The following is an 18,324-nucleotide window of genomic DNA, read 5'->3' as shown; positions in this document are numbered from 1 at the left end:
TATAAAGCTGAATGTGTGTGTGTGTGTATGTATGTATGTATGTATGTATGTCCGGGATTGGCATCTGAACCGTAGCAGCTACAGCCACAAAATTTTGCACAGTCACACGTCTGGACCCCGAGAGCGTCATAGGCTATGTTGTGAGGTGAAATTTTAACCCCGCGCTTTCCAATTCACCAAACAATTTTGCCCCTATCTACATAATGGGGAAAAAGTGAAAGGAAAAGTGTTGGAGGCGTCGCAGCTACAGGCACAAAATTTTGCACAGTCACACGTCTGGACCCTGAGAGCGTCAAAGCTATATTGTGAGGTGAAATTTTAACCCCGCGCTTTCCAAGTCACCAAACAATTTTGCCCCTATCTACATAATGGGGAAAAAATGAAAGGAAAAGTGTTGGAGGCAAATTAACAGCTGCCAGATGTGAACAAGGGGGACTTAAAGAATGACAGCGATGGCACCAAAGAGTATATACTGTACAGTTGCTAAGGTGGGGCCCCAACATGGGATAATCACACCACCACGGGGATATGAACACACACACAAAATGCGCCACACACTACCACGTGCTCGAACACATATACCACCCTCAGTGCACATTTCACCACACATACACCAACCTCGCCACATAAAAGTAGAAACACAAAAGTCGCCGCTCAAAACTCGCCACGCGCAAAACTCTCCACATGCAAAACTCGCCACACGTGCAAAACTCGCCACACGCAAAACTTGCACACGCAGAAAAATTGCCACACGCAGAAAAATTGCCACATGCACAAAAGTTGCAACACATGCAAAAGTTGCCTCACACAAAACTTGCACATACTCAAAAGGCACCACACATAAAACTCGCCACGCGCAAAACTCGCCATGCGCAAAACTTGCTGCACACAACTTGCTACACTAACCTGTCACATGCAACTCGACACACAAAAAGTTGCTACACGCATGTCGCCACACAAAACTCATCTCACAAAAGTCCCTACATGCATGTCGCCACACGCAACTCAACACACACAACTTGACACACGAAACTCGCCCTAAAACACACACAAGTCTGGTATCCTTCAAAAATAAAAATCTGATTAATAAGCAGACAAACTACAAGAGCAACAAATGTACCATATAGGAATCCGGCAGCTGTCAGTCACATGACCAGTCTATTATGTGTATGTGTGAGCTAATATATACTGCCAGGGGGTGGGCTTACTGTTGGCTGGGGATTTATCAGGCTGCCATTTTAGCTTACAAATACTGAGGTAAAAATACTGACCAAATAACGTGTGAACGAGGGCTAATACAGGAGGAGATGGCATACAGCTATATACTATATACAGGAGATGACACACAGGTATATACTATTTACAGGGGAGATGACACACAGGTATATACTATATACAGGAGGAGATGACACACAGATATATACTATATACAGGAGAGATGACACACAGGTATATACTATATAGAGGAGGAGATGACATACAGGTACATACTACATACAGGAGGAGATGACATACAGGTATATACTATATACAGGAGGAGATGACACACAGGTATATACTATATACAGGAGCAGATTACCTACAGGTATATAGTATATACAGGAGGAGATGACACAGGTATATGCTATGTATAGGAGGAGATGACATACAGGTATATACTATATACAGGAGATGACACACAGATATATACTATATATAGGTGAGATGACACACAGGTATATACTATATACAGGAGATTACATACAGGTATATCTAATATATAAAGCTGAATGTGTGTATGTATGTATGTGTGTATGTCCGGGATTGGCATCTGTACCGTCGCAGCTACAGCCACAAAATTTTGCACAGTCACACGTCTGGACCCCGAGAGCGTCATAGGCTATGTTGTGAGGTGAAATTTTAACCCCGCGCGTTCCAATTCACCAAACAATTTTGCTCCTATCTACATAATGGGGAAAAAGTGAAGGGAAAAGTGTTGGAGGAAAATTGACAGCTGCCAGATGTGAACAATGAGGACTTAAAGAATGAGAGCGATGGCGACAAAGAGTATATACCGTACAGTTGCTAAGGTGGGGCCCCGACATGGGATACTCACCACACACGGGGATATGAACACAAACACAAAATGCGCCACACACTACCACGTGCTTGAACACATATACCACCCTCAGCACACATTTCACCACACACACACACCAACCTCGCCACATAAAAGTCGAAACACAAAAGTCACCACTCAAAACTCGCTACATGCAAAACTCGCCATATGCAAAACTAGGCTCACGCAAAACTCGCCACACGTGCAAAACTCACCTCATGGAAAACTCACCTCATGCAAAACTTGCACACACAGAAAAATTGCCACATGTACAAAAGTTGCACCACATGCAAAAGTTGCCTCACACAAAACTTGCACATACTCAAAATGCACCACACATAAAACTCGCCACGCGCAAAACTCGCCATGCACAAATCTTGCTGCACACAACTTGCTACACTAACCTGTCACATGCAACTCAACACACAAAATGTTGCTACACGCATGTCGCCACACAAAACTCATCTCACAAAAGTCGCTACATGCATGTCGCCACACGCAACTCAACACACACAACTTGACACATAAAACTCGCCCTAAAACACACACAAGTCTGGTATTGTCCTTCAAAAATAAAAATCTGATTAATAAGCAAACTACAAGAGCAACAAATGTACCATATAGGAAATACGGCAGCTGTCAGTCACATGACCTGTCTATTATGTGTATGTGTGAGCTAATATATACTGCCAGGGGGGAGGGCTTCCTGTTGGCTGGGGATTTATCAGGCTGCCAATAGCAACCAATCACAGCTCAGCTTCTATTTTGCTACAGTTAATTAACCTGAGCTCTGATTGGTTAATATAGGCAACAAAGACATTCTCAGTATAACAAAGCTAATATATGTTGTGAAATGCTTCTATTTGCTTAGTTTTTGCCTTTTAATAATTACATTTCTATCTATTTGTTTTGTGGTTTTTGTGTGCAGAATAAATTTTTGTTAACACATTCTATTTTGCTAACAGCAGTCATTAACCCGGGCGAAGCCGGGTAGTACAGCTAGTCTAATATATAAAGCTGAATGTGTGTGTGTGTGTATGTATGTATGTATGTATGTATGTCCGGGATTGGCATCTGAACCGTAGCAGCTACAGCCACAAAATTTTGCACAGTCACACGTCTGGACCCCGAGAGCGTCATAGGCTATGTTGTGAGGTGAAATTTTAACCCCGCGCTTTCCAATTCACCAAACAATTTTGCCCCTATCTACATAATGGGGAAAAAGTGAAAGGAAAAGTGTTGGAGGCGTCGCAGCTACAGGCACAAAATTTTGCACAGTCACACGTCTGGACCCTGAGAGCGTCAAAGCTATATTGTGAGGTGAAATTTTAACCCCGCGCTTTCCAAGTCACCAAACAATTTTGCCCCTATCTACATAATGGGGAAAAAATGAAAGGAAAAGTGTTGGAGGCAAATTAACAGCTGCCAGATGTGAACAAGGGGGACTTAAAGAATGACAGCGATGGCACCAAAGAGTATATACTGTACAGTTGCTAAGGTGGGGCCCCAACATGGGATAATCACACCACCACGGGGATATGAACACACACACAAAATGCGCCACACACTACCACGTGCTCGAACACATATACCACCCTCAGTGCACATTTCACCACACATACACCAACCTCGCCACATAAAAGTAGAAACACAAAAGTCGCCGCTCAAAACTCGCCACGCGCAAAACTCTCCACATGCAAAACTCGCCACACGTGCAAAACTCGCCACACGCAAAACTTGCACACGCAGAAAAATTGCCACACGCAGAAAAATTGCCACATGCACAAAAGTTGCAACACATGCAAAAGTTGCCTCACACAAAACTTGCACATACTCAAAAGGCACCACACATAAAACTCGCCACGCGCAAAACTCGCCATGCGCAAAACTTGCTGCACACAACTTGCTACACTAACCTGTCACATGCAACTCGACACACAAAAAGTTGCTACACGCATGTCGCCACACAAAACTCATCTCACAAAAGTCCCTACATGCATGTCGCCACACGCAACTCAACACACACAACTTGACACACGAAACTCGCCCTAAAACACACACAAGTCTGGTATCCTTCAAAAATAAAAATCTGATTAATAAGCAGACAAACTACAAGAGCAACAAATGTACCATATAGGAATCCGGCAGCTGTCAGTCACATGACCAGTCTATTATGTGTATGTGTGAGCTAATATATACTGCCAGGGGGTGGGCTTACTGTTGGCTGGGGATTTATCAGGCTGCCATTTTAGCTTACAAATACTGAGGTAAAAATACTGACCAAATAACGTGTGAACGAGGGCTAATACAGGAGGAGATGGCATACAGCTATATACTATATACAGGAGATGACACACAGGTATATACTATTTACAGGGGAGATGACACACAGGTATATACTATATACAGGAGGAGATGACACACAGATATATACTATATACAGGAGAGATGACACACAGGTATATACTATATAGAGGAGGAGATGACATACAGGTACATACTACATACAGGAGGAGATGACATACAGGTATATACTATATACAGGAGGAGATGACACACAGGTATATACTATATACAGGAGCAGATTACCTACAGGTATATAGTATATACAGGAGGAGATGACACAGGTATATGCTATGTATAGGAGGAGATGACATACAGGTATATACTATATACAGGAGATGACACACAGATATATACTATATATAGGTGAGATGACACACAGGTATATACTATATACAGGAGATTACATACAGGTATATCTAATATATAAAGCTGAATGTGTGTATGTATGTATGTGTGTATGTCCGGGATTGGCATCTGTACCGTCGCAGCTACAGCCACAAAATTTTGCACAGTCACACGTCTGGACCCCGAGAGCGTCATAGGCTATGTTGTGAGGTGAAATTTTAACCCCGCGCGTTCCAATTCACCAAACAATTTTGCTCCTATCTACATAATGGGGAAAAAGTGAAGGGAAAAGTGTTGGAGGAAAATTGACAGCTGCCAGATGTGAACAATGAGGACTTAAAGAATGAGAGCGATGGCGACAAAGAGTATATACCGTACAGTTGCTAAGGTGGGGCCCCGACATGGGATACTCACCACACACGGGGATATGAACACAAACACAAAATGCGCCACACACTACCACGTGCTTGAACACATATACCACCCTCAGCACACATTTCACCACACACACACACCAACCTCGCCACATAAAAGTCGAAACACAAAAGTCACCACTCAAAACTCGCTACATGCAAAACTCGCCATATGCAAAACTAGGCTCACGCAAAACTCGCCACACGTGCAAAACTCACCTCATGGAAAACTCACCTCATGCAAAACTTGCACACACAGAAAAATTGCCACATGTACAAAAGTTGCACCACATGCAAAAGTTGCCTCACACAAAACTTGCACATACTCAAAATGCACCACACATAAAACTCGCCACGCGCAAAACTCGCCATGCACAAATCTTGCTGCACACAACTTGCTACACTAACCTGTCACATGCAACTCAACACACAAAATGTTGCTACACGCATGTCGCCACACAAAACTCATCTCACAAAAGTCGCTACATGCATGTCGCCACACGCAACTCAACACACACAACTTGACACATAAAACTCGCCCTAAAACACACACAAGTCTGGTATTGTCCTTCAAAAATAAAAATCTGATTAATAAGCAAACTACAAGAGCAACAAATGTACCATATAGGAAATACGGCAGCTGTCAGTCACATGACCTGTCTATTATGTGTATGTGTGAGCTAATATATACTGCCAGGGGGGAGGGCTTCCTGTTGGCTGGGGATTTATCAGGCTGCCAATAGCAACCAATCACAGCTCAGCTTCTATTTTGCTACAGTTAATTAACCTGAGCTCTGATTGGTTAATATAGGCAACAAAGACATTCTCAGTATAACAAAGCTAATATATGTTGTGAAATGCTTCTATTTGCTTAGTTTTTGCCTTTTAATAATTACATTTCTATCTATTTGTTTTGTGGTTTTTGTGTGCAGAATAAATTTTTGTTAACACATTCTATTTTGCTAACAGCAGTCATTAACCCGGGCGAAGCCGGGTAGTACAGCTAGTTATATATAAAGCTCCTGTGCATAATGTCACTGGCAGTGGTGATCACTGTATTACCTGTACACTGACACCTTATACAGATCTCCTGTGTATAATGTCACGAGTGATCACTGTATTATCTTTACACTGACAGTAAATACAGAGTTCCTGTATACAATGGCACTTAGCATTGTGATTTTTTTAATTTAATGATCAGTATTGTAGTATACAAGTAGCAAAAGGTGTACACTCCCTGACAGAAGTTATGTCGCTTATCCATGTTATGTAAATAAAAGCTTATAACCTGACGTTAAATTCATCCTTTGGTTGTATAAAGTGGTTTAGGTTACGAAAAAAAATTGGCATCAATGCAGAAATATTGATCAGTTAATGGACACAGAATGGTCAGATTTTAGCAAGACAAAAGTTTTGTCGCCTGGTCATATAATGCACCCAATCCTAGTTTATATCCTCACGTGTGCTCAGTAAGTGATCGGTTAATTAGTGTGTGTATAAAAAGAAACCCAGCACCCCAGACCTTCACTTGAACTGCAACTTAGGCTCTGACAACATGCCAAAAATCCACCCTGCGACCAAAGCCTGGATTATCAAGAGACCAGATCCACTGCAGAGGTGGCGGGCTCCTTTAATGTGTCTCAGCGTCAAGTACAAAGAATTAAAAAAAGATTTGAAGAGACTGGAGATGTGTTTGATAAGCCCAGGTCCGGCAGACCCCGCAAGACAACTGCTCAGGAGGAATGTTTTTTGGTTAGAAAATCCAAAGCAAGCCCCTCTTCCAATGCAGCAGAGCTCCAACAGGCCTGGTCATTTCAAGTCCCTGTGTCAACTAGAACAGTTTGTATGATTCTGTCTCGAAATGGCCTCCATGGTCGTATCAGTGCCCAGAAGCCAGCACTAAACAAAAGTCCCACAGCCTGCTAAACAGATGGACGCTGGAAAAGTGTCAGAAGGTGGATTTCTCTGATGAATCTTCAGTAGAATTACAGCACAGCAGCCGCAAATACTGCAGGAGACCTACTGGAGCCGGTATGGCTCCAAAATACACCCAGAAAACAGTTAAATTTGGTGGTGGAAAGATCATGGTCTGGGGTTACATTCAGTTTGGGGGTGTGCAAAACGTTTGCAAGGTGGAAAGCAATATCAATAGCCTAAAATATCAAGAAGTATTAGCTACCTCTTATATTCCAAATAATAAAAGGGGTCAAATTCTGCAGCAGGATGGTGCTCCATCTCATACATCCATCTCTACAACAAAGTTCCTCCAGGCAAAAAAGATCTAGGTGCTCAAGGACTGGCCAGCCCAGTCACCAGACATGAACATCATTGAGCATGTTTGGGGTAGGATGAAAGAGGAAGCTTGGAAGACAAAACCAAAGAATCTGGGTGAACTCTGGGAGGCATGTAAGACTGCATTCTTTGCTATTCCTGATGACTTCATTAATAAATTGTATGAATCATTGTTGAACCGCATGGATGCAGTCCTTCAAGCTCATGGAAGTCCCACAAAATATTAAATATGACTCTAATAGCACCACAACTTCATTCACCAATGTTAAGCAACATATATTTGTATTTTAAGTTAATTATTTGTTTGAATATCACATTACTTTCTGTGGGCGTCAAAACTTTTGTCTTGCCAAAATCTGACCATTCTGTGTCCATTAACTGATCAATATTTCTGCATTGATGACAATTTGTTTTCTTAACCTAAACCACATTTCGGAGGGTTTCATCTTTCAAAAGAATAATTTATACAACCAATGGATGAATTTAACGTCAGGTTATAACCTTTTATTTACATAACATGGATAAGCGACATAACTCCTGTCAGGGAGTGTATGGCGGCATCATTGGTCTTTGTATAGAGTGTAGTTTCATGTAGAGGTAATGGTGATATTATAATATGTGTTCACTGTGTAGTGGTGATAGTACTAGGCACTGTGTAGCCGTATTGTTGTATGTATGTTTGTAAGTATGCTCCGTTATGGCACCATATCTAAGCAGTAAGCTTGGTTCTGGTACTGTATCAATGTAGTAATCTAAATTATGGTACAGTATGTGTGTCGTAATCTCGGTTCTGCTCCAGTTTCTATGTAGCAGGCTTGGTTCCATGTAGTAGACTTATTAAGCTCGGTTCTGCTCCCTTATGTCTGTAGTAAGCTCGGTTCTGCTCCCATATCTCTGTAGTAAGCTCTGTTCTGCTCCCATTTCTCTGTAGTAAGCTCTGTTCTGCTCACATATCTCTGTAGTAAGCTCTGCTCTGTTCCCATATCTCTGTAGTAAGCTTGGTTCTGCTCCCATGTCTCCGGAGTAAGCTCGGTTCTGCTCCCATATCTCTGTAGTAAGCTCTGTTCTGCTCACATATCTCTGTAGTAAGCTCCGTTCTGTTCCCATATCTCTGGAGTAAGCTCAATTCTGCTACCATATCTCTGGAGTAAGCTCGATTCTGCTCCCATATCTCTGTAGTAAGCTCCGTTCTGTTCCCATATCTCTGGAGTAAGCTCGATTCTGCTCCCATATCTCTGTAGTAAGCTTGATTCTGCTCCCATATCTCCGGAGTAAGCTCGGTTCTGCTCCCATATCTCTGTAGTAAGTTCTGTTCTGCTCACATATCTCTGTAGTAAGCTCCGTTCTGTTCCCATATCTCTGGAGTAAGCTCGATTCTGCTCCCATATCTCTGTAGTAAGCTTGATTCTGCTCCCATATCTCCGGAGTAAGCTCGGTTCTGCTCCCATATCTCTGTAGTAAGTTCTGTTCTGCTCACATATCTCTGTAGTAAGCTTGATTCTGCTCCCATATCTCTGGATTAAGCTCGGTTCTGCTCCCATATCTCTGTAGTAAGCTCCGTTCTGTTCCCATATCTCTGGAGTAAGCTCGATTCTGCTCCCATATCTCTGTAGTAAGCTCGGTTCTGCTACCATATCTATGCAGCAAGCTCCGTTCTGTTCCCATATCTGTGTACCAGCCTGTTTTTAAAGCCTATTATCTCTGCTACTTTAATGCAGTGGCCAGATATAAGCAGGGAAAAGGAGGGCCACCGCCTTGTGATTGCCCCCCAGGCTGAAAAGTGCCAGCCAGCCCCTGCGTGTGCACATACCCTTATTCTGTTTGAGAACTTCGAAGGACTGATGAAGTGAAGACCCAACTTATATGAAAGTAAACTGAGACGGACAAACTTCAAAGAAAGCCAAACCTTGTCCCCAAGAGGAAACAAGATGGATTTAAATGTCTCTTGTCTGCATGTCTCTTCATCTGTTCGGAAGAGTTCAATAATATGATCTTAGTTTCTTCCCATATTTTAGAGAAGCCCTTGATGATAGTTTCAGCAACAGGAATGTCAGTGGCTGCAGACACAGGGAACGGAATATTGGTGTGCTGACTATACTGTCACGGGGTTACCTCAACAGAGCGGAGCCAAAAGACAGCAACGTCTGATTGCTCCTACTTCTGTGCTGAAACGAAGCACTTTGCCTTTTTAAAGAGTGTTAATGTCTTTTGGCAGAACAGGAGTTAATCGGCCATCTTGGGAGCTCTGGGAGTCTGAGCTTTCAGCTGAGCTAGCCATTCCTATCCCCTATATAATCTAGGTCCTGACTAAAACATGTCGTCAGAGCTAGCTTATGCTGCATGGCTTGGAGGAGATGTGTTTTGGTAGTTATGAGAAGGAGTTTGGAGGAGTTGTCTGTGACTGTTGCGTGGGTTTGTAAGTGTGATAATTCCCTTTCCTCCTCTTACTTTGATTTTTCTCCATCCTCGGCTCCCCGATGCATTCCTGTGTTATATATGAGTGAATATTTGTATGTCTGGTATTTTCAGTTGCCCTTGTTCGTATTGCCTTTGTTCGTCTGATTGGTGTACTGTGGTGCATGGCAGCTCCCCTCTTCTCTGGGTGGGGGAAGGGAACAGATGGAGGGTGAATTCAGGAGATAAGGCAAGGGTGAAGGCCTTGGCATCTTTACCTTTAGAAGTATCCAGGGATAGGGCGAGCTAGGGTGCCCCCTAGAGTTAGGGACAGGGAAGGAGTTCCTGGTCCTGGGTCACCCGGCAGCTGAGTCTCAACATATACACAATGAAAAACTGAGATTTAGCTAAGGATTCAATTATACGGTTGTTATATAAGAATTTGGCCCAAGGCAGAAGACTGACCCATTCATAGTGATCAGAGGCGTAGCTAGGGTTTTGGCTCGGGGGGCAAAGCTTCTGAGTGGACCCCTAACCAGGTAACCTTGATCACAACTCGGTGATGCACCCTAATACTGGAGGAGAACCTCAGCAGTTGACCGCGCTATTACTGAAAATAATCTCTATATAACGACCAACATGGATATTACCGCCATATGGTCAGTGGTAGATACCAGCCCTACAGAACATATAAGAGATCACAGCACAGTTACAAATAATGACTTTCCGCTGATGTTCTCCGAAGGAATCGTTCACTTTTCCCGTCTTTTCCATCTGGCCCAGACCGACATGATGACACCTTCTTCCAGCAACGACTCGGCTGCAGAGAATACAACAAAGACACATTTCACTTCTTACATTCCAGCCCCATCACCATCTATTCCCAACCTGCACAAACTCCTCATCCTGCTGATACCCCAATACTGAGCAGCTGCTGCCGTATGTGTCCCTATTACTGCCCCTGATACCCCAATACTGAGCCACTGCTGCCGTATGTGTCCCTATTACTGCACCTGATACCCCAATACTGAGCCGCTGCTGCCGTATTTGTCCCTATTACTGCCCCTGCTGTGTGGTTCTCTGTGCCCTCTAAATTCTAAAACACCCCTCTATAATATAGCAATGCCAGGTGTAAGTGCCCTAGAAAAAAGTGCCCATATTTTGCCCCTGGAAAGTAATATTGTCCTGTGTGCCCCTTTGATAGTCACAGTAACCTGAGTTCCCCTATAACAATAAGTGCCCACTTTACAATTAATAATGTCCCGAGTCTCCCCCTGTACAGCTCCCCTATACACAGTATGATGCTCTCTTATACACAGTATACTGACACCTTAGTAGCCTCCAAACTGATGGCTCCAACACTGTAATCCCCACACTATATGATGCCCCTCTAGATAGCCTCCATATAGTATAATGCCCCAGATCGTCCTCAATATAGAATAATGCACCAGATAGTCCTTAGTATAGTATAATGTACCAGATAGTCCTCAATATAGTATAATGTATCAGTCCTCAATATTGTATAATGCACCCCCCATAGGCAGACCGTGTAGTATAAGGTAGCACCTGCAGGCAGACCCTGTAGTATAAAGCAGCACCCCTACAGGCAGACCCTGTAGTATAAGACAGCACCCCTATAGGCAGACCCTGTACTATAAAGCAGCACCCCAAAAGCAGACCTTGTAGTATAAGACAGCACCCCCATAGGCAGACCCTGTACTATAAAGGCAGCAACCCTATAGGCAAACTATGTAGTATAAGGCAGCACCTCCATAGGCAGACCCTGTAGTATAAGGCAGCACCCCCATAGGCAGACCCTGCAGTATAATGCAGACCCCCAAAGGCAGACCCTGTAGTATAAGGCAGACCCCCATAGGCAGACCCTGTAGCATTAGGCAGACCCTCCCATAGGCATACCCTGTAGTATTAGGCAGACCCCCCATAGGCAGACCCTGTAGTATAAGGCAACCCCCCCACAGGCAGACCCTGTAGTATTAGGCAGACCCCCCATAGGCAGAATAAGGCAGACCCCCCATAGGCAGACCCTGTAGTATAAGGCAGACGCACATAGGCAGACCCTGTAGTATTAGGCAGACCCCCATAGGCAGACCCTGTAGTATTAGGCAGACCCCCCTCATAGGCAGACCCTGTAGTATTAGGCAGACCCCACATATGCAGACCCTGTAGTATTAGGCAGACCCCCCATAGGCAAACCCTGAAGTATTAGGCAGACCCCCCTCATAGGCAGACCTTGTAGTATTAGGCAGACCCCCCATAGGCAGACCCTGTAGTATTAGGCAGACCCCCCTATAGGCAGACCCTGTAGTATTAGGCAGACCCCCCTATAGGCAGACCCCCCATAGGCAGACCCTGTAGTATTAGGCAGACCAAGGAAAAAGGGAATATGAGTTCCAGCTCCGTAAAATGCAAAAAGTTTAATGAAGTCCAACATTAAAATACAGACAAATGACTGTGCTCCCTTCGGTGTACATCCCCAATAGTGAGGAGCAAATGGCGACGCGTTTCGATCCGTAGATCTTTCTCAAAGCCATACCTGAATCTATCTGTGTTCCTCTATATAAAGAGATCCACCAATCAGGTTCAGTTCCTAAGTCACATGACATTTCATAGGATCCTATTAAAAACATTAACAATCAATATATGTACATTAAAATATTCACTTTATGTTTAACAGTAATGCAGCATGGTCTCAGTGCGTTTGTTTAGTCCCATCGGATATCTAGTATTTAAGTGAAAAATCCAGTACGCCTCTCGTGTTAGGAGACGTCTTCTCATGTCCCCGCCCCGCCGAGGCATATTTACTTGCTCTATGGCCTGGATTTGAAAATTCACAGTATTACGTGCGTGGCAAGCAACAAAATGTCTTGATGCTGCTGACATATTCCTATTGCCACTTGTTATATTATTTATGTCGTATAGATGTTCCCGAACACGGGTTTTGAGTTTCCTCGATGTGCAGCCCACATATGACATATTACATTCTTTACAATCAATTTTATATATCAAGTTTGTGGAATTGCAATTGATATATTGTTTAACCCCTTTCTGTCATTAGACGTACTATTCCGTCCATGTGGGGTGGGCCCTACTTCCCAAGGACGGAATAGTACGTCCAGCACGATCGGCCGCGCTCACGGGGGGAGCGCGGCCGATCGCGGCCGGGTGTCAGCTGACTATCGCAGCTGACATCCGGCACTATGTGCCAGGAGCGGTCACGGACCGCTCCCGGCACATTAACCCCCGGCACACCGCGATCAAACATGATCGCGATGTGCCGGCGGTGCAGGGAAGCATCGCGCAGGGAGGGGGCTCCCTGCGGGCTTCCCTGAGCCCCCGCAGCAACGCGATGTGATCGCGTTGCTGCGAGGGTCTTACCTCCCTCCCTGCCTGCTCCAGACCCGGATCCAAGATGGCCGCGGATCCGGGTCCTGCAGGGAGGGAGGTGGCTTCACAGAAGCTTGCTCAGAGCAGGCACTGTGAAGCAGCCTGCACTTCTCTCAGATCGGTGATCTGTCAGAGTGCTATGCAAACTGGCAGATCACCGATCTGTATTGTCCCCCCCTGGGGCAAAGTAAAAAAGTAAAAAAAATTTTTTCCAAATGTGTAAAAAAAAAAAAAAAAAAAATATTCCAAAATAATGAAAAAAAATATATATATTATTCCCATAAATACATTTCTTTATCTAAATAATAAAAAAAACAATAAAAGTACACATATTTAGTATCGCCGCGTCCGTAACGACCCGACCTATAAAACTGTCCCACTAGTTAACCCCTTCAGTAAACACCGTAAGAAAAAAAAAAAAAAACGAGGCAAAAAACAACGCTTTATTATCATACCGCCGAACAAAAAGTGGAATAACACGCGATCAAAAAGACAGATATAAATAACCATGGTACCGCTGAAAGCGTCATCTTGTCCCGCAAATAACGAGCCACCATACAGTATGATCAGCAAAAAAATAAAAAAGTTATAGTCCTGAGAATAAAGCGATGCAAAAATAATTATTTTTTCCATAAAATAGTTTTTATCGTATAAAAGCGCCAAAACATTAAAAAATAATATAAATGAGGTATCGCTGTAATCGTACTGACCCGAAGAATAAAACTGCTTTATTAATTTTACCAAACGCGGAACGGTATAAACGCCTCCCCCAAAAGAAATTCATGAATAGCTGGTTTTTGGTCATTCTGCCTCACAAAAATCGGAATAAAAAGCGATCAAAAAATGTGACGTGCCCAAAAATGTTACCAATAAAAACGTCAACTCGTCCCGCAAAAAACAAGACCTCACATGACTCTGTGGACCAAAATATGGAAAATGTATAGCTCTCAAAATGTGGTAACGCAAAAAATATTTTTTGCAATAAAAAGCGTCTTTCAGTGTGTGACGGCAGCCAATCATAAAAATCCGCTAAAAAACTCGCTATAAAAGTAAATCAAACCCCCCTTCATCACCCCCTTAGTTAGGGAAAAATAAAAAAAATGTATTTATTTCCATTTTCCCATTAGGGCTAGGGTTGGGGCTAGGGTTAAGGCTACAGTTAGGGTTGGGGCTAAAGTTAGGGTTAGGGTTTAGATTACATTTACGGTTGGGAATAGGGTTGGGATTAGGGTTAGGGGTGTGTCAAGGTTAGAGGTGTGGTTAGGGTTACTGTTGGGATTAGGGTTAGGGGTGTGTTTGGATTAGGGTTTCAGTTATAATTGGGGGGTTTCCACTGTTTCGGCACATCAGGGGCTCTCCAAACGCGACATGGCGTCCGATCTCAATTCCAGCCAATTCTGCGTTGAAAAAGTAAAACAGTGCTCCTTCCCTTCCGAGCTCTCCCGTGTGCCCAAACAGGGGTTTACCCCAACATATGGGGTATCAGCGTACTCAGGACAAATAGGACAACAACCTTTGGGGTCCAATTTCTCCTGTTACCCCTGGAAAAATACAAAACGGGGCTAAAAAATAATTTTTGTGGGGGAAAAAAAAAAGATTTTTTATTTTCACGGCTCTGCGTTATAAACTGTAGTGAAACACTTGGGGGTTCAAAGTTCTTACAACACATCTAGATAAGTTCCTTGGGGGGTCTAGTTTCCAAAATGGGGTCACTTGTGCGGGGCTTCTACTGTTTAGGTACATTAGGGGCTCTGAAAATGCAATGTGACGCCTGCAGACCATTCCATCTAAGTCTGCATTCCAAATGGCGCTCCTTCCCTTCCGAGCCCTTCCATGCATCCAAACGGTGGTTCCCCCCCACATATGGGGTATCAGCGCACTCAGGACAAATTGGACAACAACTTTTGGGGTCCAATTTCTCCTGTTACCCTCGGGAAAATACAAAATTGGGGGCTAAAAAATAATTTTTGTGGGAAAAAATTTTTGTTTTATTTTTACGGCTCTGCATTATAAACTTCTGTGAAGCCCTTGGTGGGTCAAAGTGCTCACCACACATCTAGATAAGTTCCTTAGGGGGTCTACTTTCCAACATGGTGTCACTTGTGGGGGGTTTCTACTGTTTAGGTACATTAGGGGCTCTGCAAACGCAATGTGACGCCTGCAGACCATTCCATCTAAGTCTGCATTCCAAATGACGCTCCTTCCTTTCCGAGCCCTCCCATGCGCCCAAACAGTGTTTCTCCCCACATATGGTTTATCATCGCACTCAGGACAACTTGGACAACAAATTTTGGGGTCCAATTTCTCCTGCTACCCTCGGGAAAATACAAAACTGGGGGCTAAAAAAATAATTTTTGTGGGAAAAAATTTTTGTTTTATTTTTACGGCTCTGCATTATAAACTTCTGTGAAGCCCTTGGTGGGTCAAAGCACTCAAAACACATATAGATAAGTTCCTTAGGGGGTCTACTTTCCAAAATGGTGTCACTTGTGGGGGGTTTCAATGTTTAGGCACATCAGTGGCTCTCCAAACGCAACATGGCGTCCCATCTCAATTCCTGTCAATTTTGCATTGAAAAGTCAAACGGCGCTCCTTCTCTTCCGAGGTCTCCCATGGCCCAAACAGTGGTTTACCCCCACATATGGGGTATCAGCGTACTCAGGACAAATTGTACAACAACTTTTGTGGTCCAATTTCTTCTCTTACCCTTGGGAAAATAAAAAATTGGGGGTGAAAAGATAATTTTTGTGAAAAAATATGATTTTTTATTTTTACGGTTCTGCATTATAAACTTCTGTGAAGCACTTGGTGGGTCAAAGTGCTCACCACACCTCTAGATAAGTTCCTTAGGGGGTCTACTTTCCAAAATGGTGTCACTTGTGGGGGGGTTCAATGTTTAGGCACATCAGGGGCTCCCCAAACGCAACATGGCGTCCCATCTCAATTCCAGTCAATTTTGCATTGAAAAGTCAAATGGCGCTCCTTCGCTTCCGAGCTCTGTCATGCGCCCAAACAGTGGTTTACCCCCACATATGGGGTATCGGCGTACTCAGGAGAAAATGGACCCCAAAAGTTGTTGTACAATTTGTCCTGTTACCCTTGGTAAACTAAAACAAATTGGAGCTGAAGTAAATTTTTTGTGAAAAAAAGTTAAATGTTCATTTTTATTTAAACATTCCAAAAATTCCTGTGAAGCACCAGAAGGGTTAATAAACTTCTTGAATATGGTTTTGAGCACCTTGAGGGGTGCAGTTTTTAGAATGGTGTCACACTTGGGTATTTTCTATCATATAGACCCCTCAAAATGACTTCAAATGAGATGTGGTCCCTAAAAAAAAATGGTGTTGTAAAAATGAGAAATTGCTGGTCAACTTTTAACCCTTATAACTCCCTAACAAAAAAAAAATTTGGTTCCAAAATTGTGCTGATGTAAAGTAGACATGTGGGAAATGTTACTTATTAAGTATTTTGTGTGACATATCTCTGTGATTTAATTGCATAAAAATTCAAAGTTGGAAAATTGCGAAATTTTCAAAATTTTCGCCAAATTTCCGTTTTTTTTCACAAATAAACGCAGGTACTATCACAGAAGTTTTACCACTATCATGAAGTACAATATGTCACGAGAAAACAGTGTCAGAATCACCGGGATCCGTTGAAGCGTTCCAGAGTTATAACCTCATAAAGGGACAGTGGTCAGAATTGTAAAAATTGGCCCGGTCCATAACGTGCAAACCACCCTTGGGGGTGAAGGGGTTAATATTGAAATTTATTGTGCCTTCTGCATTTTGAAAGGTTTTAGTCACTAAGGCGTATTTACATGCGCTGCAGTTATTTGTGCCGCATCTAAAGAAACCTGGGTAATTCAACCATGTTTTTTTATATCCCGTTGTCTGTGATTGGAATAGGCTGGGGGAAATTTGGCTTCCTATAGTTGGAGCCCTTCTTGATACTACATTAACTCCTGATTTTAGAATGTCATTGAGTTGTTGGTCCTCATAGAGCACGGGCAGATATCTATGGATAATATTTTAAATTTTATTGAATTGGGGACTATATTGAAAACATATATACGGCTTTTTTACCTGATTTAAATCTGTACTCCTCTCTGATGTTATTAGATCTTTACGATCTTTTTTTTCCACTATTTTTTTTGCTCTGTTGATTACCCAGTTTGGATATTTTCGATTTTTTAATGTCATGTGACTTAGGAACTGAACCTGATTGGTGGATCTCTTTATATAGAGGAACACAGATCGATTCAGGTATGGCTTTGAGAAAGATCTACGGATCGAAACGCGTCGCCATTTGCTCCTCACTATTGGGGATGTACACCGAAGGGAGCACAGTCATTTGTCTGTATTTTAATGTTGGACTTCATTAAACTTTTTGCATTTTACGGAGCTGGAACTCATATTCCCTTTTACCTTGGATTCAACCCGACTTCCTGCAACGGAGTTCCGTGCACCTGCGTTCTTCAATGGTGAGCTGGCTTATTACTTTTTTCTATCATTAGGCAGACCACCCATAGGCAGACCCTGTAGTATTAGGCAGACCCCCCTATAGGCAGACCCCCCATAGTCAGACCCTATAGTATTAGGCAGACCCCCCTCCATAGGCAGATTGTGTACTATAAGGCAGCACTCCTTAAAAAATTAATACTCACCTCTTCCTGGTTCCTGTGCTGCCCTGAGCTCCCGCTCGCCTCGGCGCCGGGCAGTGACTCATCGCATCCCCTGTCAGCGTCGACGATGTCAGACGCTGACAGGGGGATGATGGGGGAAGGAGCGCTCCTTCCCTCATCATTGCGGTCAGCTATATTGGCTAAATGCCGGTACAGCTGACCCTGCGATCACAGGCGGGGGGCCCACTGCTGGCACCGGGGCCCCCACCTGCTCAGGGGCCCCATAGCGGCAGAGCAGGGAGATCGATTCTCCCTGTTCTGCCGCAGAATGTAACTGTAAATGATACAGTTACAGTAGCGTAGCTCCGGGTGGGCCCCCTCAGAGCACAGGGCCCAGGGGGCCCGCA

Source organism: Ranitomeya variabilis, chromosome 4 (assembly GCF_051348905.1).
Source record: "Ranitomeya variabilis isolate aRanVar5 chromosome 4, aRanVar5.hap1, whole genome shotgun sequence".
Lineage (NCBI taxonomy): Eukaryota > Metazoa > Chordata > Amphibia > Anura > Dendrobatidae > Ranitomeya > Ranitomeya variabilis.
This window is presented reverse-complemented; position numbering follows the sequence as displayed.